Genomic DNA, 27,318 nt, shown 5'->3' with positions numbered 1-27,318 from the left:
TTTCACTTAGCATAATCTCCTCCAGTCCTATCCATGTTGATGTAAAAGTTGGGTATTCATCCTTTCTGATGGCTGAGTAATATTCCATTGTATATATGGACCACATCTTCTTTATCCTATTTTTTAAAAATATTTTATTTGTTTATTTTTGTGAAAGACAGCACAGAAGCAGGGGGAGCAGCAGAGGCAGGGGAAAAAGCAGGCTCCCTGCTGAGCAAGGAGCCCAATGCAGGACTTGATCCCAGGACTCTGGGATCATGACCTGAGCCGAAGGCAGATGCTTGACCAACTGAGCCACCCAGGTGTCCCTAGAAATAGTAAAATATTTATAGAGTACAAAAATATAGAAAACTAAGTTACAGAACATTACAAAAGTGTGTGTGTGTGTGTGTGTGTGTGTGTGTGTGTGTGTGTGTGTGTCTGTGTGTCTGAGAGGAGAAACAAGAAGCTGTAACACTAGTTTTCTCCAAAAAGGGAAAATTAGGTAGTTATAAAGGACAGAATTGAGCTGAATTACCTTTCACTGAATATCCTCTTGTAAATTTTGAATTTTGTAACATATATTATTTGTAACAAATATATAATTTTTAAAATGATTCTGGGAAAAAAGTTTCCTAATTTCTCTAAGTTATTTGAAAATAACTTATAATTAACATGAAGTAAATTTGGCAAACTGTTGATAATGGTGGAACCTGGTTTCCTGGTGTCGACAAGTTTACTGTTCTTTTCTCTTTATACTCTGCATGTTTATCTGTTCATAATGAGAAGTTTTATAAAGTTACAATAGGGCAAATCTTTCACTACCAAAAACAAGTGAAAATAAGTGGATTATACATGATTAGAATTTATTTTAAAAACACAAAAGACTACAGAAAAATATATAAATAAATTAGAACATCAAAAAAAACAGACTGATAAGTTATACCAAAAAGCTGATTGAGGGAGAGGAAAAGGAAGAGCCAATGTTGCTAAAGATCCATGAGTCAGACTTAATTAAAATAAAGAAAAAAAAAAAGCAGGGCAAAACAACTAAAACTGGAATGAAAAGGAATATCAATTGAAATGAGAAATTAATAGCGTGATGAAAGAACATTTTGCACAACTTCATGTTACTGTGTTGGAAAATCTGCTTGGATTGTGATTTTCTAGAAGAAAACAAGTTAAATATAAGATGCAAAACAAAAAATAAGGAATCACCGTAGAAAAAAGTGAGAAAATTTTCTAGATAGCCTCAGTTCTACTTCAAACCACAAAAAACAAAGGAGAGTTCAAATGATTTAATTGATATGTTCACTTAACCTTTCATATTAATGCTAAAGCTTTTCAACCCATTCTATAGAATAGAGTAAAAAAGAAAATCCTCAATATTAATTTAATGCAACCAGAGCATCTGAAATCAAAATATGACAAATATAGAAAAGAAAATTACAGATCAACTTCATTTAATAGTATACTTGCCAAAAGTCCAAATCAAATTAAGATACTCATAATTTAGTAGTAAATTCAGAGCAAAACTTTTTTTTATACCAAATAGGGTTTGTCCATTTAAGGAAAAAAAGAAAATTTCAATAATAGAATTATTTCACAATAATAAAAGTTTGAAGAATTATACAACTGTTTATGCAAAAAGCATTTATTACATCTACCACCTGGTTCTGATTAAAATTTCTTACAAATATATATAAGGTGGGAGACTTACTTAATATGATACACAAAAACACCTCAAATTTAAAATTCACCTATTTCATTGATGATTGAGACCACCTAAAACAAAATAACTTACCTATTGGGACTAGGACCTGATACCATCCCTAGCAGAGTCCTGTACACCAGATAGAACTGCAAACAAATAAATACATTCACAATTTCTCATCTAAGCTAATAGCTCTTCTATCATTGAAAAACATGTTACTCACAAAGGCAAACAGCTAATTTATCAGACAAAAATTTGATTATCTAGACTCACATCATGTTACTCTTTTGCCAACCTTACAGTACTGCCTGACAAATTTTGTCCATTCTTAACCCGTTCTATTTTTTGAAAAGCCCATCTTAAATCACATCAGCCCAGACCCCAAAGCCTACTTAGAGAACACTATTAAACATTGTCAAAATGGTGTTTTCCCTTGCTGCGGTAAGTTTAACACACTCAGCTTTTCTTGATTATATTTTTTTTTTCTTGGAGTCTTTTTGGGTAATAGACCAGCAACAATGTACTGGTAAAACCCAAGAAACATTCCATTAAAAACTGATTAAATCAAGATGGGTAATAGTTCCACATTTAAGTGCTCTGAAAGTACCAGTCAGTGAACACTATCAATATAATTAAATCAAGATCATTTGGAAGGAACGAATCAAAATGATTGGTATTTTCAAAGGTTTTGGTATGTATGTACTTAGACAAAATCTGAAAAGTCATGAGAAAGAGTAAGGTGAACACCTACCCCCCAAAACAAAACTTTCAGATGTAGAAAAAATATCAAGGGAGAAAATAAACTGAAAGAAAAACCTCTATCACAAAGTGAAAATATTAACAATAATTAAAATTGTTTAATAAAAAGAAAGACATACCTTGTTCTTGGATAGGAAGACTTATAGTATTAAAAACCAAATTCTCCCCTAAATTAATTTATTAAAGTTGATGAAATTGCAGTCTAAACTGTAATTTCTTCCAACGAGAAGACACATGAGACAGGAGGCAGAAGAAGAGACACACAGACCCACAGAACAAAAATGGTGCCAGTCACAGATGAGAATACAGCATATGTGCAAGATGGCATTACAGATAAATGGGCAATTATTGGCAAATAATCGCAAGTAATGGCAAATAACTTGGCAACTTTAAGATTTCAAATCAAAAAAAATTTCTCATGATTTAAATTTGAATAAAAGAAAGACAAAAGAATAAAAGTTAACATAGGTGACGGTTTTATGGAATCAGTATAAATATTTTTTTCCAAAATGACATGAAACTCAGAAGCCGTAAAAGCAAACATGGTTATACTTGGACATATAACAATCATACACATTCTTATAACAAAAATGAAGTTTAAAAGTGCATAAAAAATATCTGTAAAGCTTGACAATCCAAACCTTTTTTCCCCAATAATAAATGAGCTCTTCAAAATCAGAAGACTAAGCCCCCACCCCCAAAATTGGACAGAAAGAGGAAATTAAAGAATACAGATGGCTAATAAACATATGAAAAAAATGATCAAACTCAAAAGCAAAAGAAATACAATTTAAGACAATAGTTTGGGCTATCACATTTGCTAAAAATGTAAATATTTATAAAATCCATTATCTGTGAAGTTGTGGGAAAGCTGGCAATCTCATTCATTGCCATTTGAAGATAAAGTTGTTACCACATTTTAAGGAAATCTTGTAATAATTTGAAATGTGCATATCCTTAATCCCAGTATTTCAACTGCTAAGTAATTTATTATGATATAATAGACAAATGCAAAATTGTTGATAGGGAGGTTCATTGCACAGAAATTTTGTGCTAACAAATATCTATGGATGAGAAATGCTTATAACATTTAATTATATTTCATCTACAAAACAGTCGTGCAGTCATTCAACAAATGACACAGATGTATATTACTGAAATAGAAAAGGGTATTAAAAACTGTAAAATGAAAGGCAATTTGCAGAAGAATGTGTACAATATGGCCCCACTTCCAGAACCCCCCAAAATAGTTCGTGTGTATGTGTGTCTGTGTGTGTGCATCTATCCACTTAAAGAATGCACACAACTCTCTTAAGAGAAGAAAACACTGGGGGAGAGAATTGGGAGAGAGGAGGGCACTTAATTTATATATTAGATATTTAAATATGCTTTGAATTTTTGAAAAAAAAAACTGTGCAGTTTCTTTTTAATATATCCTATTTAAAATTTTTACCATATGGCAAATGGAAATTATAAATGTGTATTTATGGGAGCACTGAGCAATTCCACCATTTTGAGTTTCTTGTGCAATAATATATCCTCTACTGAGGCTCCTGGGATTGAGTCAAGTGGCAGCAAGGGAAACAGTCACCATGCCCAAATTAAAGTCTCATCGATGATATCCCAACATGAGCATTTCTCAGTTAAGCATTTCTTATCTGCGGGAGGTGTCCACTGCAACACAGGAAAGAGAGGCATCGCCAAGCATAAAGAAGAGTGTGTCATTGTTTTGGTGAAGCTGGTGGTAGAAGTAATGGTACCCTCAGTAACAAATCCACCTCACATTTGTGGTCACCACCTGCAAGGATACAGACGGGAATATTGGCAAAGGTGAGGGACACATTGTCTAAGGAGCCCATTGGGGGCTATGAAATTCTTATATACTCTACCTCTACATGTGCCATGTATGAATCTACACAGAGGACACAAAGAAAGCCACATTTTCAGCTGCTGCATTCACCCTGTGGCCAGAAAAATGACTTTAAATCTTCCTAAATCAACATCAGTGCTACTTTTTCTTCTTTGCTGAGCTAAAAAGTGATAGACACCTCCAACTATCTCAGAATTTTATTTGTCTCTTTCCCTCTGTATTGGCTCCTTTAAGTTCTAGGTCACTCATTCATTTGATCAGTTATTTCAGACAAAACTATTTTTCTTCACTCCAGTCTAATAGTTACTGAGAACCACTGAATCTCATGTATACAACAACTTTCTGTTAACACAACGTATTCAGCCAAGTAGGATATTGGATAAGAAACATTAAGGAAATCTTTCATATTCACCACAAATATTCTAACTGAAATACAGAAAATCTATGAAGGTATATAAAAAAAAGCTGTATCTCTTTTTTTAAAGATTTATTTGTTTGTTTGTTTATTTATTTATTTATTTGAGAAAGAGAGAGAGAAAGGGGAGGGGCAGAGGGAGAGGAAGAGAGAGTATTAAGCAAACTCTGCACTGAGCATGGAGCCTGACGCAGGGCTTGGTCTCAAGGCCCTGAGATCACAACCTGAGCTGAAACCAAGAGTTGGGTACTTAACCGACCACCCAGGTGCCCTGAGAAGCTGTATCTCTTAACTCACTATGCATTCTGGCCCTTGAGGTCAATTAGAATGTAGCCAAAAGTCATCAACCTTCAGAAAACTAACATCTATTTTCCTACCCAGACATGGTTGCCCCTAGAAATCAAGGACTATTCTGACAAAACCTTACCTTCAAAGCATGGCCCTTGGACCATAGCCTTCTTGTCTGAAGAGTCTTGTTTCAGAGATTTACTGGTATCATTCATTCCCAAGAGTTCCCAAGAAGTAATCTTCTGGGGGGAAAATGAGAAATGCCACTTCTAGTGAAAAAGGTTAATCAGCTGGATGCTGGGAAGTTATTCTTAGGTACTCTTTCATATTGATTTCATTTGGAAGCTGCTTCTTACTCACACAGCTCTGAAACTACAGCTAGCTGTACCATAACTCTATACATTTCAACATTAGCACATTGTATCAGAGTCCTTCTCTCCTGTGCATTTCCAAGACTGACTCGATTGCTTGAATCCCACTGAAAATTATGCCTTTTTCCCCCCCATCATTTATCATTTTCTGCTTAGTTGGCCAGGTTATTTACAAAATCACTTAAAATAATCTACTTATATATCTATACTCAATAAAAGTTCATTGAGAACCTATTCTATGCCCGGCAATCCATAGCTACTTATATCACAAAAATAAAATAAAAATGTCAGGTCATAAGAAATTAAAAGCGCATTTGATTAATCAAACATAGAAATAAAGACCTGAGAAGCAATTTAGTAAATGGTCTTATAGAAGTTGGTTCAGTTTTAGGAGTGGTTGTTGAGAAAGTCCCTCATTTAGTAAGGCCTGTTATGACCCACAGATACAACTCCCAATTACTGTGCCCACTATTATCTGGATCTTGGATGGGTTTTTAATGATATTTAGTTACAACCAAATGTCATCAATCTTAAGAAGAGCAAGATCTATCAATTGCTATCCATCGTGGGCTTTTTTTTCCCAGTAAACATGCAGTTCCATGATAATATATTCATACCTGCAAGGGTCCAGAAGACCACAAGTAGCAATGGAGAACCACCGACTTAAAATTAATTTGTCATTTCACTCTCTGGAGATGGCATTCAAGAAAGACAAAGGCATAGAGAGTTTCTCCTTCTTTCTAGGATCCATCATTACCTGGCAGGGAAAAAAAAGAGGAAAAATAACATTTTAAGAAAAAATATGCAGATATAAATATAAATGTACCTATATACACAGTTGTGCATGTAATCAAATTTAACAATAAAATATTCACAAATTGTGCATATCGTGCTATACAGATTACAAAGGGTGGATATTGCTAAGTCCTTGTGTGTCATGTGCACACCTTCAAATGTGCATTGCTCTCCCTTCCCCTGAGATCCAATATACCCAAAAAGTGGCTGGCTAATAATTATTTTAGCAAAGTAAAATATTCTTATTCTATTAAGACTACATGTTATAAAACACTTTTACTATTATATATAGATCAATAAAAATACGGTTTCTCTATTACTATCTGGTGAAGTCCAAGGGAGGCTCCCAACAATTCCATTTGCAAAAGAAAATTGTTTCTAGCTTATATTTATCAATTTTTACAAGATCATCTTCAGAAGAAAATATACACATCAATAGTATCTAAATATTTGGAAAGATTGGATTAAACTAAATTACTCTTTTATAATAACAGTCTAATATTTGCCCCAAAGCAATAATCTAGTGAAAGGGTACATTCTTGTGTAATAATTACAAGAGTCTTAACCATTCTTCATTTAAAATAATTCATAAATACAATATTTTTATCTATGATTTTGAAGAAAGCATAAGTCACCAGTATAACAATATAGTATAGCAATAAAGTGTAGATGTGATAAAATGAAGAACACATTTGATTACTATATTCAGAGTATCCTCAAAACTGCACAGAACAATGGTTTACATGTTATTTACTGATCTCAAATTCACTGATTACTCAGTGAAAAAGAACTGTGTGTATCTTAAAGCAATGTCCTAAAAATGTCTTTCTGAAGTCATCTGCAGAACATCATATCACAAAGTTAATCAAATATATTTAGGCTTTCTTCTTTTATCATGTCAATCATTAAAATATCTTGAAATACTAGATTTATGTAAAGGTGTAAAATATTAACCTTTATATTAAAGAAAAACTAAGCAAAAACCATAATTGTTAAAAAGTATACTTGTCTTTTGAATATAAACACACTGATACAATACCATTGTCTTTTTTATTTCACTTCCTGCCTGCTGACAAATTTAGAAACATTTATCATAATGTAGTATCTTTTAATTCTATTTTCAAATATATTTTCCCCAAAATAATCTTAGCTAAGATTTCAACAACAGATATTTTAAAGATATTATTTTTATAAGATCCACATATTTCATAATGCATCGGCATATATGAGAGTAGTTCTAGTAAATTTGTTTCCAATAGAACTTTGGCTCCTGCTGAACAAAAGTTTATAAATCTCAGGAGCCAAAGGAATGGTATATCATTGTGCTTACATAATTCTCTGTTCTCAGAGTAAATTTGGTTCTGAAGATTGCTGTTGGCAAATATGTAGATGTGGACCTTTGGGTTTTCTGAAAGTCCCAGTGAAAGACAAGCAGCCTTTCCCTTCAAAAGAACCACACAGACACAGTTCTTCAGAAAATATTTAAGATCTAAGTTAGGATAATGTATTCTGGAAGAGAAGGATTTAAGTGAGTCTAAATGGGAAAAGAAACACAATATTCTAAAATCACTGTCTCTGCAAAACCTGCTACTACTGAGGAAATCTTGACAAACTGTAGCAACTGCTCTAGCTTCCATCACATCTGACTCTTAGAGTTAGATGGCAGAAATAGATTTTCTTTAGACTTGTATGATAGTGTTTCTCAACCTATTATCATCATCATCATCAGCAGCAGCAGCAGCAGCAGCTGCGTGGATATCTTTTTTAGGCATTTCCCCCTAGTTTTCACACCCTCAAATTTTAATACCACAGATATGCTGTATATCTGCTTATGTATGGTGGCTGTTTGGAGGGCCATGATCCACTGTAACATATAAGATTTCTTTTGCTCCCAAGAACTAACTTTCACCTCAGAAGTATGACATCAACTATGTTGAGAATCATGGTGTACAGTAATTTGAGAAAAATAACTAAACAGGTAGGGAGTACATACAGTCTTCCAGCTTGTCATGAAATGTGTTTAGAGTAGTTTCTTATTCTCTTCTAATGCTCATACTCAACAGGACACACTACTGAGGGTGCAGGGATGTTCTCTGTCACATACCTTACTTTGGCCCAATATCATCTTCATGCCTGAAAAGAACTATGCCTTTATGCTTTGGTCTAAACACGGAAATGCCAAAAATCCTAGAATCCACAGGAATGGAAAACATGGAGGACTCACCATATCATTAATGTATTTATCTAATGTTGAGATTACAAAGGGTCTTCTAAAATAGATTAAATTATTGACTAGTTAAAACAAACATTGGCTAGAAACATAGATAAATTTGAATGGGTGCGACTGTAGTGTCAAGGGACCTTCTGGAAGCCTCACAGAGATAAGCACTGATATTGATTGGACTCTAAATATCAGTGGCACATTGCTGAGTCTTAAGTGCAACTAAAACCTTGGATTCCTCCATATCCATTTCCCTCAAGAAAACACGAGACAAATAATATTTCTGATGGAATCTACAGAATCAATAGTGATGCCCCTCCTTCATTCCTAACTTTAGTGATTTATATCTTCGTTTCTTGTTCAGTCTAACTAAAGGCTTGTCAGTTCCATTAACCTTTGCAGAAATCTAACTTTTGGTCTCATGGGTTTTCCTTATAGTTATTTTGGGTTTTATTTTTATTTCATTGATTTTGCTCAAATCTTTATTATTTACTTCCTCGTACTTGATTTTCTAGTTGAGTCTTTTTTCTTATTTCTTAAGGTAGGAGTTTAGTATATATTTTGAATTATGTATATATTTATATTTAAGTAGGCTCCATGCCCAGCATGGAGCCCAACGTGGGGCTTGAACTTATGACCCTGAGATCAAGAGCCGAGCTGAAATTAAGAGTCAGATGATCATATTTATTTGATATATTTACTATTTTCTCATAGTCATTTAAAACTAGAACTCTTGGGGCACCTGGGTGGTTCAGTCGGTTAAGCATTGGGCTCTTGATTTTGGCTCAGGTCATGATCTTAGGGTTGTGAGATCAAGTCCTGCATCGGGCTTTGTGCTCAGTGTGGAGTCTGTTTGAGATTCCCTCTGTCCATCTCCCTCTTCCCCTCTCCCCGCTCGTGCTCCCTCTCTCTCAAATAAATAAATAAATAAATAAAATCTAAAAATAATAACTATAGATCTCCCTCTAAGCATGTCTTTATATGCATCCCATTCAGTTCTAAATGTTTTCTAGTTTCTTTGATTTTTCTTTGACCCATGGGTTCTCTTCTAAGTATATTAATTTCCAAATATTTGGTGATTTCCCAGATTTATTTGTTTTGATCTCTAATATAATTCCCTATGATCATAGACCTTACTCTATGATTTTAATCTTTTTAAATTCATTGTGTCCAGTTTTATGACTTAACACACAACTGATGCTGGAGAATGCTCCAGATGTGTTTGAAAATAATTTGCTTTCTGCTGCGTTCTATATATATCAGATCAAGTTTACTGAGAAAGATTGCTTAAGTATGCTATAGCCACACTCATTTTCTGTCTAATTGGTTTATCAATCATTAAGAAAAAGGTACAAAAGAGTCCAGTTATTTTCACTGAATTGCCTACTTATCCCTTCAACCATGTCTGTTTTTGCTTTACGTTATTTGAGGCACCATGGCTAGGTGATTATTATATTTATATACTATATAAATAACAGATTGAGCCATCTATCATTATATAATATCCGTTTTCATTTCTTTTTTTTTTTAAGATTTTATTTATTTATTTGACAGAGAGAGACAGACAGCAAGAGCGGGAACACAAGCAGGGGTAAGAGGGAGAGGGAGAAGCAGACTCTCTACTGAGCAGGGAGCCCGACACGGGACTTGATCCCAGGACCCTGGGAACATGACCTGAGCCGAAGGCAGACGCTTAACTACTGAGCCACCCAGGCACCCCTCCGTTTTCATTTCTAATAATATTTTAACTTAAAGCCTGTTTTCTCTGAAATCAGAATAGCCACTCCAGTTCTCTTCTGGGTATTCTTTGCATAATATAGCTTTATCCACCATTTCCTTTCAAACCATTTATGTATTTTGCTCTAAATTATCTCTTTCATAAATAATGTATAGCTGTTTAATTTTTAATGGAACCTCCCAATTTCTGTCTTTTAAACTTAATAGTCATATGATTGGATTTATGTCTGCCCTTTTTCTGTTTTCTATATGTCTTACATCATTTTGGTCCCTCTGTTCATTAATAGCTGCTTTCTTTTGTATTAAATGAGTATTTTGCTATTATACTATTTAAATCCTTTAGTGATTATTTTGAAATTATATATATTTATTTGTATATTAGAAATATATATTTTGAATTATGTATATATTTATATTTAAGTAGGCTCCATGCCCAGCATGGAGCCCAATGCGGGGCCTGAACTTATGACCCTGAGATCAAGAGCCGAGCTAAAATTAAAAGTCAGATGATCAACTGACTGAGCCACCCAGGGGCCCTTCTTTTGATAATTTTGTGTTATTACTATTTATCCTATGGTTTACAAAATAGATCTTAAATTACCACAGTCTATTTCAGGGTAACACTAACTTTGTTATATGGCCTTTATATGTCTTGAACTCAATTTCAGAGAAGTGTTTCTGTCAGTCATGTTTTCCATGTTTTCAAACAAAAAATTATTGATGTCATCATTGACCCAAGCATGTTTATAAGTGACTGACAGCCTGAAATATGTGATAGACACTAAACACTAAGGATTTTTTTTTAAAGATTTTATTTTATTTATTTGAGAGAGAGAGAGTGAGAGAGAGAGCACAAGAGGGGGTGGTAGGGTCAGAGGGAGGAGCAGACTCCCCGCCAAGCAGGGAGCCTGATACGGGACTTGATCTCGGGACTCTGGGATCATGACCCAAGCCAAAGGCAGTCGCCTAACCAACTGAGCCACCCAGGCACCCCAAAACGCTAAGGATTTTGTGACCATTGGACACTAAGATCACATTTTGAAGTCAGAGAGAACAGCAAACACAATCAATGGCTGACTAGCATAGGTAGACTCTTACTGTCATTTGGAGCATTTTAATTCCATGAAAAAATTTCAGTATTCTTGGGACAAAATGCATACCTACTGTTTAATTCTCATATATTTGTTTCGCTTACAAGAGAAAAGTAAATCCATAATCTCTTTGGATTTTTGACCATCTAATAGCTCCCAAGAGACCAATCATCACTGAGAAGATTCTAGCAGCACAGACAAATGTGTAAATGGTTCATGTGTAGGCAGAACCATTTCTCAAATTTTCAGTACTCATGTGATAATTCCCCAGGTCACTTTACTACAAGTGTATTTAGGCTGCCGGCTATGCACTAAAATAGACAGTTTCACCCCCAGATTGGATATGTATAGATCACAGTGCAATTCAATTCCTCTAATGCATGCAAATGGCTTAGCCTTCACTTTTTTTTGTTTTGTTTTGTTTTCATTTACAGATATTTAAATTCTAGTTGGTTAACATATAGTTCAATATTGGTTTCAGGAATAGAATTTAGTGATTCATCACTTAGATATAACACCCAGTTCTAAATACAAAAAATGCCTTCCTTAATACCCATTATCCACTTTGCCCATCCCCCAGCCACCTCCCTTCCATCAACCCTCAGCTTCTTCTGTATGATAAAGAGTCTCTTGAGGTGCAGGGAATATGGCGGAGGAGTAGGGGACCCTGTTTTATCTGGTCCCTTGAATTCAGCTACATATCTATCAAATCATTCACCTGTGAATTCAACCTGAGATCTAAGAAAAGAATTTCTGTAATTCTACAAATAGAAAAGCAACCACTAGTTGCAAGGTAGGAGATGTGGAGAAGTGAATTGGAGGGGATATACTGGAAGATAAACTGCCATGGGGAGGGAGCCTATGTAAGCCAGCTACCAGGAAAAGATATAGCAGCGGTGTGCAAAATTGGAACTTTTAGAAGTCTGCTCCTGTGAGGGATGTCCATACCAGAAAGGTGCTCAGGAGATGAAGAGGGGCAGAATCCCAGGTGGGACAGTATTGACTCAGGTCCCTGGAGTCACAGAAAGAACAGGGGTATCTGAGTGCAGCAGAGTTCCCAAGCATTGGAGTGGGGAAGCCAGCTATGATCACTGAGCCCAGGAGTGGGCTCTCAGATCAGTGTTGTCACAGACCACAAACTGTGGCACAATTGGGTGGCTGCTATCTGAGCAGGAGCCCAGCAAGTGGCAGGACACCAGTGAGACCTTCCTCATTCCCCTGGGAAGATAAGTGCAGGTGTGCACTGCAGGACTCTGTAGACTTTGGGGCACACAAAAGTGACTGACTGCTTTTGCCAGAGGGTGCTGAAGAGTGGGAGCCATGATCTTTCAGTTCCAGGGCTGGAAACTGGGGCACCACCATTTTTATTTTATTTTATTTTTTCTTCATCCTCTCAAGTGGGAAGGAAAGCCTTCAGGGAACAAAAGCCACATAGAGCAACCTAATGCAGGTTACCTGAGCCCAGTCCCCTGACAAGGGGTGGTGCAACTCCACCCAGGAAAGACACCTGGGGATCAGTGCAACAGGCCCCTCCCACAGAAAACCAGCAGGAACATCAGTCTAATACCAAGTTTATGTATCACAGAGAACTGAAAACTCCTATGCTGGGGGAACAGTACATAGAATTTGAGGTTTTTTCTCATGATTCCTTAGTCTTTCAGTTTAAAATTTTCTTTTTTTTTTAAATTTTCAGTTAGTTTCTTAACTTATCAACTCTATTTTTAAGTATTTTTTTAACTTTTATTTTTACATTTACATTTCATAGATATATTCTTCATTTTGGCTTCCTTTCACTGTATACAATTTCATTTGTGTGTTTCTGTGTATACATATGTATGTGTGTGTGTATACATATGTGTGTGTGTGTGTGTGTGTGTGTGTGTGTGTGTGTTTAATTACAATTTTGGGATCTAGTGTCTTCTAACACACAGACTAAAATACATCCAGGACCAAGGGTTTTTATCCACCTATTAGATTATATTCTTTCTTTTTCCCTTTTTCTTTTCTTTTTTGATTTCTGGTCTCTTCGGATTTGTCTAGTGTATATTTTGCTGGGATCATGGTTGATATTTTTTATTTTGTTCTCTCATTCATCTAGTCTTCTCTGGACAAAATGTCTAGAAGGAGAAATTCCAATAAAAGAAAGAACCAGAGGTAATACTCTCTGCCATAGATTTAATCTATATGGTTATAAGTAAGATATAAGACCTAGAATTCAGAATAATGATTATAAAGATAGGGTTGTAAAAAGCATAAAAGACACTATAGAATCCCTTAGTGCAAAAATAAAAGAACTAAATTCTAATCAGGCAAAAAAAAAAATGCTTTAACTGAGATGCAGTCTAAAATGGATGCTCTAATGCTAGGGTAAATGAGGCAGAACAGAGAGTCAATGATATAGAAGAAAAAATGATGGAAAGTAAGGAAGCAGAGAAAAAGAGATAAACAACTACTGGATTATGAAGGGAGGCTTCAAGAAACCAGCAACACCATAAAGTGAAACAATATTAGAATAATTGGGGTCCCAGGGGAAGAGGAAAGAGAGAGAGATAGAGAGAGAGAGGGACTAGAAGGTATATTTGAGCAAGTCATAGCTGAGAACTTCCCTAATCTAGGGAAGGAAACAGACATTTAAGTCCAGGAGGTACAAAGAACCCCCCTCAGAATCAATAAATATAGATCACTGAGACATATAATAGTGAAGCTTTCAAATTTCAGAGATAAAGAGAAAATCCCAAAAGCAGCTCAAGACAAGAGTTCCTTAACCTACAAGGGTGGGAACATTAGACTGGCAGCAGACTCGTCCACAGAGACCTGGCAGGACAGAAAGGGCTGGCATGATATATTCAGAGTATGAAATGAGAAAAACATGCAGCCAAGAATACATTATCCAGCAAGGCTATCATTCAGAATGGAAGGAGAGATAAAGAGCTCCAAGACAAATGAAATCTAAAAGAATTTGTGATCACTAAACCAGCCCTGCAGAAATATTAAAGGGGAACCTGTAAATGAAAGAGAGACAAAAAGCAACATACACCAGAAAGGAACACAGACAAAATACAGAAACAGTGACTTTACATGTAATACAATGTCACTAAATTCATATATTTCAACAGTGACTCTGAATGTAAATGGGCTAAATTGTCCAATCAAAAGACACGGGGTATCAGATTGGATAAAAATGCAAGGCCCATCCATATGCTGTCTACAAGAAACTCATTTTAGACCCAAAGAACCATTCATCACGCTAATGGAAAGAAAGCTGGGGTAGCAATCCTCCTATCAGACAAATTAGATTTTAAACCGAAGACTGTGGTAAGGGATGGAGAGGGACACTATATCAACCTAAAAAGGGTCTATACAACAAGAACATCTAACATAAATATTTATGCTCCTAACATGGAAGCAGCCAATTATATAATCCAATTAATAACAAAGTTAAAGAAACACATTGATAATAATACAAAAATACTAGGGGACTTTAATACCCCACTCAGAGCAATGGACAGATTGTCTAAGCAGAAGATCAATAATGAAACAAGGGCTTTGAATGAAACACTGGACCAGATGGACTTCACAGATACATATAGAACATTCTATCCTAAAGCAACAGAATACACATTCTTCTCAAGTGCACATGGAACATTGTCCAGAATAGATCACATACTGGGTCACAAATCAGTTCTCAACCAGTACCAAAAGATGGATTATTTCCTGCATACTTTCAGACCACAATGCTTTAAAACTTGAACTCAATCACAAGAGGAACTTTAGAAGAAACTCAAATACTAGGAGATTAAAGAACATCCTACTAAAGAATGAATGGGCCAAAAAGAAAACTTAAAAAGAATTTAAAAAATCATGGAAACAAATGAAAATGAAAACATAAATGTTCAAAACATTTCAGATGCAGCACAGGCAGTCCTAAGAGGGAAGTACATAGCAATATAAGCCTTTCCCAAGAAACAAGAAAAGTCTCAAATACACCACCTAAAAATATACCTAAAGGAGCTGGAGAAAGAACAGCAAATAAAACCTAAATCAAGCAGGAGAAGAGAAATAATAAATATCAGAGCAGAAATCAATGAAATAGAAACCAAAAGAACAGTAGAACAGATCAATGAAACTAGAAGCTTGTACTTTGAAAGAATTAATGAGATCGATAAACCCCTAGCCAGACTTATCAAAAAGAAAGAGAAAGGATCCAAATTCATAAAATCATGAATGAAAGAGGAGAGATCACAACCAACACCAAGGAAATACAAATAATTTTAAGAACATAATATGAGCAACTATATGCAAACAGATTAGGCAATCTGGAAGAAATGGACGCATTCCTGGAAACATATAAACTACCAAAACTGAAATAGAAAGAAATAGAAAACCTGAACAGACCCATAACCAGCAAGGAAATTGAAGCAGTAACAAAAAATCTCCCAAAAAACAAGAGTCCAGGGCTGGATGGCTGCCAATGGGACTTCTACCAAACATTTAAAGAATTAATACCTATTTTTCTGAAGCTGTTTCAAAAAATAGAAATGGAAGGAAAACTTCCAATCTCGTTCTATGAGACCAGCATTACCTTGATCCCCAAACCAGACAAAGACCCCACCAAAAAGGAGAATTATAGACCAATATCCCTGATGAACGTGGATACCAAAAATCCTTACCAAGATACTAGCTAATAGGATCCAAAAGGACATTAAAAGGATTATTCACCACAACCAAGTGGGGTTTATTTCTGGGCTGTAAGACTGGTTTAACATTCACAAATCAATCAACTTGATACATCACAATAAAAGAAAGGACAAGAACTATATGATTCTCTCAATTGATGCAGAAAAGCATTTGACAAAATACAGCATTCTTTCTTGATTAAAACCCTGCACAGTGTAGGGATAGAGGGAACATACTTCAATATCATAAAAGCCATCTATGAAAAGCCCTCAGTGAATATCATTCTCAATGGGGAAAAATTGAGAGCTTTTCCCCTAAGGTGAGGAACACGATAGGGATGTCCACTCTCACCACTGTTGTTCAACATAGTACTAGAAGTCCTAGCCTCAGGACACACACATAACAAAAAGAAATAAAAGCCATTCAAATTGGCAAAGAAGAAGTCAAACTCTCACTCTTTCCAGATGACATGATACTTTATGTGGAAAACCCAAAAGACTCCACCCCAAAATTGCTAGAACTCATACAGGAATTCAGCAACGTGTCAGGATATAAAATCACTGCATAGGGCGCCTGGGTGGCTCAGTTGGTTAAGCGACTGCCTTCAGCTCAGGTCATGATCCTGGAGTCCCAGGATCGAGTCCCACATCGGGCTCCCTGCTCGGCAGGGAGTCTGCTTCTCCCTCTGACCCTCCCCTTTCTCATGCTCTCTCTCTCTCATTCTCTCTCTCAAATAAATAAATAAAATCTTAAAAAAAAAAATAAAATAAATAAAATCACTGCATAGAAATCAGTGGCATTTCTATACTCTGACAATGTGACAGAAGGAAGAGAAATTAAGGAGTTGATCCCATTTACAATTGCACCAAAAACCATAGGATACCTAGGAATAAATCTAACCAAAGAGGTAAAGCATCTGTACTCTAAAAACTACAGAACACTTATGAAAGAAATTGAGGATGACACAAAGAAATGAAAAAACATTCCATGCTCATCAATTGGAAGAATAAATATGTTAAAATGTCTCTGTTACACAGAGCAATCTACACATTCATGTGACCCCTAACAAAATACCATCAAGAAATGTCTGTTCATGTCTTCTGCCCATTTCTTGACTGGATTATTTGTTTTTTGGGTGTTGAACATTATAAGTTCTTTATAGATCTTAGATACTAGCCCTTTATCGGATATGTAATTTGCAAATATCTTTTCCCACTCCATAGGCTGCCTTTTAGTTTTGTTGACTGCTTCCTTTGCTGTGCAGAAGTTTTTATCTTGATGAAGTCCCAATAGTTCATTTTCACTTCAGTTTCCCTTGCCTTTGGAGATGTGTCTAGCAACAAGTTGCAGCAGCTGTGGTAAAAGAGGTTCCTGGCTGGGTTCTCCTCTAGGATTTTGATGGATTCCTGTCTCACATTTAGGTCTTTTAACCACTTTGAGCTTATCTTTGTTTACAGTATAAGAAAATGGTTGAGTTTCATTCTTCTACATGTGGCTGTCCAATATTCCCAGCACCATTTATTGAAGAGACTGTCCTTTTTCCATTGAATATTCTTTCCTGATTTGTTGAAGATTAGTTGGCCATAGAATTGAGGGTCCATTTCTGGGTTTTCTCTTCTGTTCCATTGATCTATGTGACTTTTTTGTTGTTGTTGTCAGTATTATACTGTCTTGATGATTATAGCTTTGTGATATACCTTGAAGTTCGGCATTCTGATGCCACCAGCATTGATTTTCTTTTTCAACATTCCCCTGGCTATTTGGGGTCTTTTCTGGTTCCATACAAATTTCAAGATTATTTGTCCAGGTCTGTGAAAAATGTTGATGGTGTTTTGATAGGGATTGCATTGAATGTGTAGATTGCTCTGGGTAGCATAGACATTTTACCAATATTTATTCTTCCAATCCATGAGCATGGAATGTTTTTCCATTTCTTTGTGTCTTCCTCAGTGGCCAAAACACACAGGAAAAAAAGCTCCACATCGCTTGGCATCAGGGAAATACAAATCAAAACCACAATGAGATACCACCTCACACCAGTCCTAATGGTTAAAATTAACAAGACAGGGAACAACAAATAATGGCGAGGATGCAGGGATAGGGGAGCCCTCTTACACTGTTTGTTGGAATGCAAACTGGTACAGCCATTCTGGAAAACAGTATGGAGGGTCCTCAAGAAGCTAAAAATAGATCTACCCTATGACCCAGCAATTGCACTACTAGGTATTTTTTTTTAATTTTTTTATTGTTATGTTAATCCCCATACATTACATCATTAGTTTTAGATATAGTGTTCCATGATTCATTGTTTGTGCATAACACCCAGTGCTCCATGCAGAACGTGCCCTCCTCAATACCCATCACCAGGCTAACCCATCCTCCCACCCCCCCTCCCCTCTAGAACCCTCAGTTTGTTTTTCAGAGTCCATCGTCTCTCATGGTTCTTCTCCCCCTCCGATTTCCCCCCCTTCATTCTTCCCCTCCTGCTACATTCTTCTTCTTTTTTTCTTTCTTAACATATATTGCATTATTTGTTTCAGAGGTACAGATCTGAGATTCAACAGTCTTGCACAATTCACAGTGCTTACCAGAACACATACCCTCCCCAGTGTCCATCACCCAGTCACCCCATCCCTCCCACCCCACCCCCCACCCCAGCAACCCTGTTTGTTTCCTGAGATTAAGAATTCCTCATATCAGTGAGGTCATATGATACATGTCTTTCTCTGTTTGACTTATTTCGCTCAGCATAATACCCTCCAGTTCCATCCACGTCGTTGCAAATGGCAAGATCTCATTCCTTTTGATGGCTGCATAATATTCCATTGTATATATATACCACTCCTTCTTTATCCATTCATCTGTTGATGGACATCTTGGCTCTTTCCACAGTTTGGCTATTGTGGACATTGCTGCTATAAACATCGGGGTGCACGTACCCTTTCGGGTCCCTACTTTTGTATCTTTGGGGTAAATACCCAGGAGTGCAATTGCTGGATCATATGGTAGCTCTATTTTCAACTTTTTGAGGAACCTCCATACTGTTTTTCAGAGTGGCTGCACCACCTTGCATTCCCACCAACAGTATAGGAGGGTTCCCCTTTCTCCACATCCCCGCCAACATCTGTCATTTCCTGACTTGTTAATTTTAGCCATTCTGACTGGTGTGAGGTAGTATCTCATTGAGGTTTTGATTTGGATTCCCTGATGCCGAGCGATATTGAACACTTTTTCACGTGTCTGTTGGCCGTTTGGATGTCTTCTTTGGAAAAATGTCTGTTCATGTCTTCTGCCCATTTCTTGATTGGATTCTTTGTTCTTATGGTGTTGAGTTTGATGAGTTCTTTATAGATTTTGGAGACTAGCCCTTTATCTGATATGTCATTTGCAAATATCTTCTCCCATTCTGTCAGTTGTCTTTTGGTTTTGTTGAATGTTTCCTTTGCTTTGCAAAAGCTTTTTATCTTGAGGAAGTCCCAATAGTTCATTTTTGCCCTTGCTTCCCTTGCCTTTGGCGAGGTTTCTAGGAAGAAGTTGCTGCGGCTGAGGTCGAAGAGGTTGCTGCCTGTGTTCTCCTTTAGGATTTGGATGGACTCATGTCTCACATTGAGGTCTTTCAACCATTTGGAGTCTATTTTTGTGTGTGGTGTAAGGAAATGGTCCAATTTCATTCTTCTGCATGTGGCTGTCCAATTTTCCCAACACCATTTGTTGAAGAGACTGTCTTTTTTCCATTAGACATTCTTTCCTGCTTTGTCAAAGATGAGTTGACCATAGAGTTGAGGGTCCATTTGTGGGCTCTCTATTCTGTTCCATTGATCTATGTGTCTGTTTTTGTGCCAGTACCATACTGTCTTGATGATGACAGCTTTGTAGTAGAGCTGGAAGTCCGGAATTGTGATGCCGCCAGCTTTGCTTTTCTTTTTCAACATTCCTCTGGCTATGCGGGGTCTTTTCTGGTTCCATACAAATTTTAGGATTATTTGTTCCATTTCTTTGAAGAAAGTGGATGGTATTTTGATGGGGATTGCATTGAATGTGTAGATTGCTCTAGGTAGCATTGACATCTTCACAATATTTGTTCTTCCAATCCATGAGCATGGAACGTTTTTCCATTTCTTTGTGTCTTCCTCAATTTCTTTCATGAGTATTTTATAGTTTTCTGAGTACAGATTCTTTGCCTCTTTGGTTAGATTTATTCCTAGGTATCTTATGGTTTTGGGTGCAATTGTAAATGGGATCGACTCCTTAATTTCTCTTTCTTCTGACTTGTTGTTGGTGTATAGGAATGCCAGTGACTTCTGTGCATTGATTTTAATAAGAGACGGGGCCGGTGGCCGAGTAATTCCGAGTTGTGCATTGATTTTATATCCTGCCACTTGACTGAATTCCTGTATGAGTTCTAGCAGTTTTGGGGTGGAGTCTTTGGGGTTTTCCACATAAAGTATCATATCATCTGCAAAGAGTGAGAGTTTGACTTCTTCTTTGCCGATTTGGATGCCTTTGATTTCTTTTTGTTGTCTGATTGCTGTGGCTAGGACTTCCAATACTATGTTGAATAGCAGTGGTGATAGTGGACATCCCTGCCGCGTTCCTGACCTTAGGGGGAAAGCTCTCAGTTTTTCCCCATAGAGAATGATATTCGCTGTAGGTTTTTCATAGATGGCTTTTATGATATTGAGGTATGTACCCTCTATGCCTATACTCTGAAGAGTTTTGATCAAGAAAGGATGCTGTACTTTGTCAAATGCTTTTTCTGCATCCATTGAGAGGATCATATGATTCTTGTTCTTTCTTTTGTTAATGTATTGTATCACGTTGATTGATTTGTGGATGTTGAACCCACCTTGCAGCCCAGGGATAAATCCGACTTGGTCGTGGTGAATAATCCTTTTAATGTACTGTTGGATCCTATTGGCTAGTATTTTGGTGAGAATTTTTGCATCCATGTTCATCAGGGATATTGGTCTGTAATTCTCCTTTTTGATGGGGTCTTTGTCTGGTTTTGGGATCAAGGTAATGCTGGCCTCATAAAACGAGTTTGGAAGTTTTCCTTCCATTTCTATTTTTTGGAACAGTTTCAGAAGGATAGGTATTAATTCTTCTTTAAATGTTTGGTAGAATTCCCCTGGGAAGCCATCTGGCCCTGGGCTTTTGTGTTTTGGGAGATTTTTGATGACTGCTTCTATTTCCTTAGTGGTTATAGGTCTGTTCAGGTTTTCTATTTCTTCATGGTTCAGTTTTGGTAGTTGATACATCTCTAGGAATGCATCCATTACTTCCAGGTTATCTAATTTGCTGGCATAGAGTTGCTCATAATATGTTCTTATAATTGTTTGTATTTCTTTGGTGTTGGTTGTGATCTCTCCTCTTTCATTCACGGTTTTGTTGATTTGGGTCTTTTCTCTTTTCTTTTTGATAAGTCTGGCCAGGGGCTTATCAATCTTGTTAATTCTTTCAAAGAACTAGCTCCTAGTTTCGTTGATCTGTTCTACTGTTGTTTTGGTTTTCTATTTCATTGATTTCTGCTCTGATCTTTATTATTTCTCTTCTCCTGCTGGGTTTAGGCTTTATTTGCTGTTCTTTCTCCAGCTCCTTTAGGTGTAGGGTTAGGTTGTGTACTTGAGACCTTTCTTGTTTCTTGAGAAAGGCTTGTATTGCTATATACTTTCCTCTTAGGACTGCCTTTGCTGTATCCCTTAGATTTTGAATAGTTGTGTTTTCATTTTCATTGGTTTCCATGAATTTTTTTAATTCTTCTTTAATTTCCTGGTTGACCCATTCATTCTTCAGTAGGATGCTCTTTAGCCTCCATGTATTTGAGTTCTTTCCAACTTTCCTCTTGTGATTGAGTTCTAGTTTCAAAGCATTGTGGTCTGAAAATAGGCAGGGGATGATCCCAATCTTCTGGTACTGGTTGAGACCTGATTTATGACCTAGGATGTGATCTATTCTGGAGAATGTTCCATGGGCACTAGAGAAGAATGTGTATTCCGTTGCTTTGGGATGGAATGTTCTGAATATGTCTGTGAAGTCCATTTGGTCCAGTGTGTCATTTAAAGTCTTTATTTCCTTGTTGATCTTTTGCTTAGACGATCTGTCCATTTCAGTGAGGGGGGTGTTAAAGTCCCCCACTATTATTGTATTGTTGTCAATGTGTTTCTTTGCTTTTGTTATTAATTGCCTTATATAATTGGCTGCTCCCATGTTAGGGGCATTGATATTTACAATTGTTAGATCTTCTTGTTGGATAGACCCTTTAAGTATGATATAGTGTCCTTCCTCATCTCTTATTACAGTCTTTGGTTTAAAATCTAATTTGTCTGATATAAGGATTGCCACCCCAGCTTTCTTTTGGTGTCCATTAGCATGGTAAATGGTTTTCCACCCCCTCACTTTCAATCTGGGAGTGTCTTTGGGTCTAAAATGAGTCTCTTGCAGACAGCATATCAATGGGTCTTGTTTTTTAATCCAATCTGATAGCCTGTGTCTTTTGATTGGGGCATTTAGCCCATTTACATTCAGGGTAACTATTGAAAGATACGAATTTAGTGCCATTGTATTGCCTGTAAAGTGACTGTTACTGTATATTGTTTGTGTTCCTTTCTGGTCTATGTTGCTTTTAGGCTCTCTCTTTGCTTAGAGGACCCCTTTCAAGATTTCTTGTAGGGCTGGTTTCGTGTTTGCAAATTCCTTTAGTTTTTGTTTGTCCTGGAAGCTTTTTATCTCTCCTTCCATTTTCAATGACAGCCTAACTGGATATAGTATTCTTGGCTGCATATTTTTCTCATTTAGTGCTCTGAATATGTCCTGCCAGTCCTTTCTGGCCTGCCAGGTCTCTGTGGATAAGTCTGTTGCCAATCTAATGTTTCTACCATTGTAGGTTACATATCTCTTCTCCCGGGCTGCTTTCAAGATTTTCTCTTTGTCTCTGAGACTCGTAAGTTTTACTATTAGATGTCGGGGTGTTGACCTATTTTTATTGATTTTGAGAGGGGTTCTCCGTGCTTCCTGGATTTTGATGCCTGTTTCCTTCCCCAAATTAGGGAAGTTCTCTGCTATAATTTGCTCCATTATACCTTCTTCCCCTCTCTCTCTTTCTTCTTCTTCTGGGATCCCAATTATTCTAATGTTGTTTCGTCTTATGGTATCGTTTATCTCTCGAATTCTGCCCTCGTGATCCAGTAGTTGTTTATCTCTCTTTTTCTCAGCTTCTTTATTTTCCATCATTTGGTCTTCTATCTCACTGATTCTTTCTTCTGCCTCATTTATCCTAGCAGTTAGCGCCCCCATATTTGATTGCACCTCATTAATAGCCTTTTTGATTTCAAGTTGGTTAGATTTTAGTTCTTTTACTTCTCCAGAAAGGGTTTCTCTAATAACTTCCATGCTTTTTTCAAGCCCAGCTAGTATCTTTAAAGTGATGATTCTGAACTCTAGATCTGACATCGTACTAATGTCCGTATTGAGTAGGTCCCTGGCAGTCGGTACTACCTCTTGTTCTTTTTGTTGAGGTGATTTTTTCCGTCTTGTCATTTTGTGCAGAGGAGAATAGATTAATGAGAGAACAAAATGCTAGCAGGGTAACAACGTCCCCAGAAAATATACTCTAAACAGATCAGAAAAGACCTGAAGCAGTGGGAAAAGAAAGGGAAAGAGAGAAAAAAGAAAAAGAAAGAAAAAAAGAAAAAAGAAAAAGATAAAGATAAAGATAAAAACAAACAAAGGCAGAACAAAACAAAACAAAACAAAAACAGAATGTGATCAAATATGATCAGGGTGGTTTATAGATCAGTGCCACACACTAGATTTTGGGTGTATTTTGGTCTGTTAAAAGAAAGCCCCTCCCAAAATTTTAAAGAAAGAAAAACTTATATATGTACAAAAATAATGGTTGATATAATGAAGGGATGGAATATGACTGTAAAGATGGAAATTATAAAAAATTTTAAAAAAGGATTTGATAAGTTGTTTGAAAAAAGAAAGAAGAGGATTAAAAAAAAAAAGAAAGAAAGAAAAAAGGGAGAGCATGTGATCAGGCAGGGGAGTAGAAAAAAACCATACACTAGAGATTTAGAGTATATTTTGATCTGTTAGAAGAAACTATCTCAAGATTTTAAAGAGAGAACAACTTATATATATATATGCCAAAAATACGGGTAACTACTATGAAGGGATAGAATATGACTTTAAAAATGAAAAATAAAAATGTTTTTTTTTTTAAAAAAAGGGATTGATAAGATGTTGGTTGAAAAAGGGAAAAAGAAAAATTCAAAAAAAAAGAAAAAAAGAAAAAAGAAAAAAAGACAGTTAAAAAAAATAATTTTCTTTGAAAGACTAAAGAATCATGGTAAAAAAGCCATGAATTCTATGTGCAGTATTCCCCTAGCGCTGGAGTTCTGCCGTTCTCACCGATCGGTAAACCTGGTCTTGGCTGGCTGTTCTCACTGATCTTCTGGGGGAGGGCCTGTTGCTGTGGTTCCCAAATGTCTTTGCCGGAGGCAGAATTGCCCCGCCCTTGACGGTCTGGGCTAAGTAATCTGCTCGGGTTTGCTCTCCGGAGGTTTTGTTCCCTGCAAGCTTCCCGTACTGCTTTGGAGGCAGAGAGTGAAAATGGCGGCCTCCCAGTCTCCGCCCCAGAGGAGCCGAGAACTCGGGGTCCCGCTCCTCAGCGAGCCCCCAGAGAAAAGCAGTCAGTCACTCCCGTCTCCCCGGTCTCCGGCCACACTCCGCGCTCACCCGGCCTGTGACCGCGCCTTTCTATCTTGCACCCGACCCCGGGTGGAGTCTCCAAACCCAGCAGATCCCCGCGGTGCGCTCCCGCACCTCTTCTCCCGGGGGAAGAAGGTGAGTCTCCCCGGATCTGCCGCTTGTTGGGTCCCTGCTGGAGGAGCAGTGGCCCGACTGTGCCGTGGATCACGGTTTATAGCAACCCCGAGCTGAGAGTCCGCGCCTGGGCTCCGTCTCTGCAGCAGGCTTCCCTGCTCCGATACCTGGGAGCTCTGCTGCACTCAGGCACCCCCAGTCTTTCTGTGACCCCGAGGGTCCTGAGACCACACTGCCCCACGAGGGTTCTACCCCCCACTTCGCCACCAGAGTGACATCCCTCAGTGGAGCAGACTTCTAAAAGTTCCGATTTTGTGCTCCGCGGCTCTATCACTTGCCAGAAGCGGCCGAGGGAGGCCCCTCCCCCGCCGTCTATCCTCCCGAATACCGCCTCGGATTCACTTCTCCGCACGTCCTACCTTCCAGAAAGTGGTCGCTTTTCTGTTCAGAGAGTTGTTGCTATTCTTTTCTTCGATCTCCTGTTGAGTTTGTAGGTGTTCAGAATGGTTTGATCCCTATCCAGCTGAATTCCTGAGACCAGACGAAATCCAGGTCTCCTACTCCTCCGCCATCTTGCTCCGCCCCCCTGCACTACTAGGTATTTACCCCAAAGATATAAATGCAGTGATCCAAAGGGGCACCTGAACCCCAATATTTACAGTAGCAATGTCCACAATAGCCAAACTATGGAAAGAGCTGAGATGTCCATCCACAGATGAATGGATAAAGAAGATATGGTGTGTATATATACAATGCAATATTAGTCATCAGAAAGAATGAGTAGTTACCATTTACACTGACGTGGATGGAATTGGGGGTATTATGCTGAGTGAAGTACGTCAGTCTGAGAAAGATGATTATCATATGGTTTCACTCATACGTGGAATATAAGAAACAGCACAGAGGATTATATGGGAAGGGAGGGAAAACTGAATGGGAAGTCATCAGAGTGGGAGAGAAACCATGGGAGACTCTTAACTATAGGAAACAAACTGAGGATTGCTTGAGGGGAGATGGGTGGGGGGATGGGGTAATTGGGTGATGGGCATTAAGGTGGGCATGTGATGTGATGAGCGCTGGGTGTTATACACAAGTGGTGAATCATTGAACACTACATCTGAAGCTAATGATATTCTATATTTCAGATAATTGAATTTAAATTTTAAAAAGTCTCTTATGGTTGGCTTCCTTTTTTTTTTTCCCTTCCCCTATGTTCATCTCTTTTGTTTTTTAAATTCCATATATGAGTGAAATCACATGGTATTTGTCTTTCTATGATTTATTTTGCTCAGCATTTCACTAGCTCCATTCATGTTGTTGCAAATGGCAAGATTTCATTTTTTTGATGGCTGAGTAATATTCCATTGTGTATATACACCACTTCTTTATCCATTCATCAGTTGATGGACATTGGGGCTCTTCCCATGATTTTGCTATTGTTTATAATGCTGCTATAAACATCGGGGGCATGTCCTCCAAACTAGTATTTTTGCATTCTTTGGGTGAATACTTAGCAGTGCAATTGGAGGGTCATAGGGTAGTTCCATTTTGAACATTTTGGACAGTTTTTCAAAGGGACTGCACCAGTTTGCATTCCTACCATGGATGTGTAAGAGGCTTCCCTTTTCTCTGTATCTTTGCCGACATTTGTTATTTCCTATGCTGTTAATTTTAGCCATTCTGACAGGTATGAGGTGATATCTCATAGTGGTTTTGATTTGTATTCCCCTGATGCTGAGTGATGTTGAACATCTTTTCATGTATCTGTTGGCCATCTTGACACCTTCTTTGGAAAAGTATCTATTCATGTCTTTGGCCCATTTCCTGACTGGATTATTTGTTTTATGGGTGTTGAGTTTGATAAATTCTTTATCCGATATGTCATTTGTGAATATCTTCTCCCATTCCACAAGCTGCTTTTTACATTTGCTGATTGTTCCATTTGCTGTGCAGAAGCTTTTTATTTTGATGAAGTCCCAATAGTTCATTTTTACTTTTCTCTCAAGGCATGTCTATCAAGAATTTGCTACAGCTGAGGTCAAAGAGGTTGCTGCGTGTGATCTCCTCAAGGATCTTGATGGTTTCCTGTCTCACATTTAGGTCTTTCAACCATTTTAAATTTATTTTTGTTTATGGTGTAAGAAAGTGGTCCAATTTCATTGTTCTGCATGCTGCTGTCCAGTTTTCCCAACAACATTTATCCAATAGACTGTTTTTTCCATTGGATATCCTTTCCTGCTTTGTTGAAGATTAGTTGATCATACAGGTGTGGATCCATTTCTGGGTTTTCTATTCTGTTCCATTGATCTATGTGTCTGTTTTTGTGTCTGCACCATACTATCTTGATGACTACAGCTTTGTAATATAACTTCAAGTCTGGAATTGTGATGCCTCCAGCTTTGTTTTTCTTTTTCAAGATTGCTTTGGCTCCTTAGGGTCTTTCTGTGGTTCCATACAAATTTTAGGATTTTTTGTTCTTGTTCTGTGAAAAATGCTGGTGGTATTTTGATAGGGATTGCATTAAATGTGTAGATTGCTTTGGGTAGTATAGACATTTTAACAATATTTATTCTTC

The 27,318-nt window shown here is 37.3% G+C and overlaps 1 protein-coding gene across 4 annotated transcripts in view; it reads right to left on the bottom strand.

Annotated features, from left to right (window-relative positions):
• Window positions 1-3,639: 3,639 nt before the first annotated feature.
• Window positions 3,640-27,318, bottom strand: part of LOC118525539 (uncharacterized) — a 101,247-nt gene continuing 77,568 nt past the window's right edge. For all 4 annotated transcript variants that reach the window (XR_013450315.1, XR_013450316.1, XR_013450317.1 and 1 more), the window contains 3 exons: window positions 6,014-6,153; window positions 5,165-5,267; window positions 3,640-4,250 (listed from right to left, as the gene is read on the bottom strand). The gene's annotated coding sequence lies outside the window, so the exon portion shown is untranslated. The remainder of the gene's footprint in view (window positions 4,251-5,164; window positions 5,268-6,013; window positions 6,154-27,318) is intronic.

Source organism: Halichoerus grypus, chromosome 8 (assembly GCF_964656455.1).
Source record: "Halichoerus grypus chromosome 8, mHalGry1.hap1.1, whole genome shotgun sequence".
Lineage (NCBI taxonomy): Eukaryota > Metazoa > Chordata > Mammalia > Carnivora > Phocidae > Halichoerus > Halichoerus grypus.
This window is presented reverse-complemented; position numbering and strand designations above follow the sequence as displayed.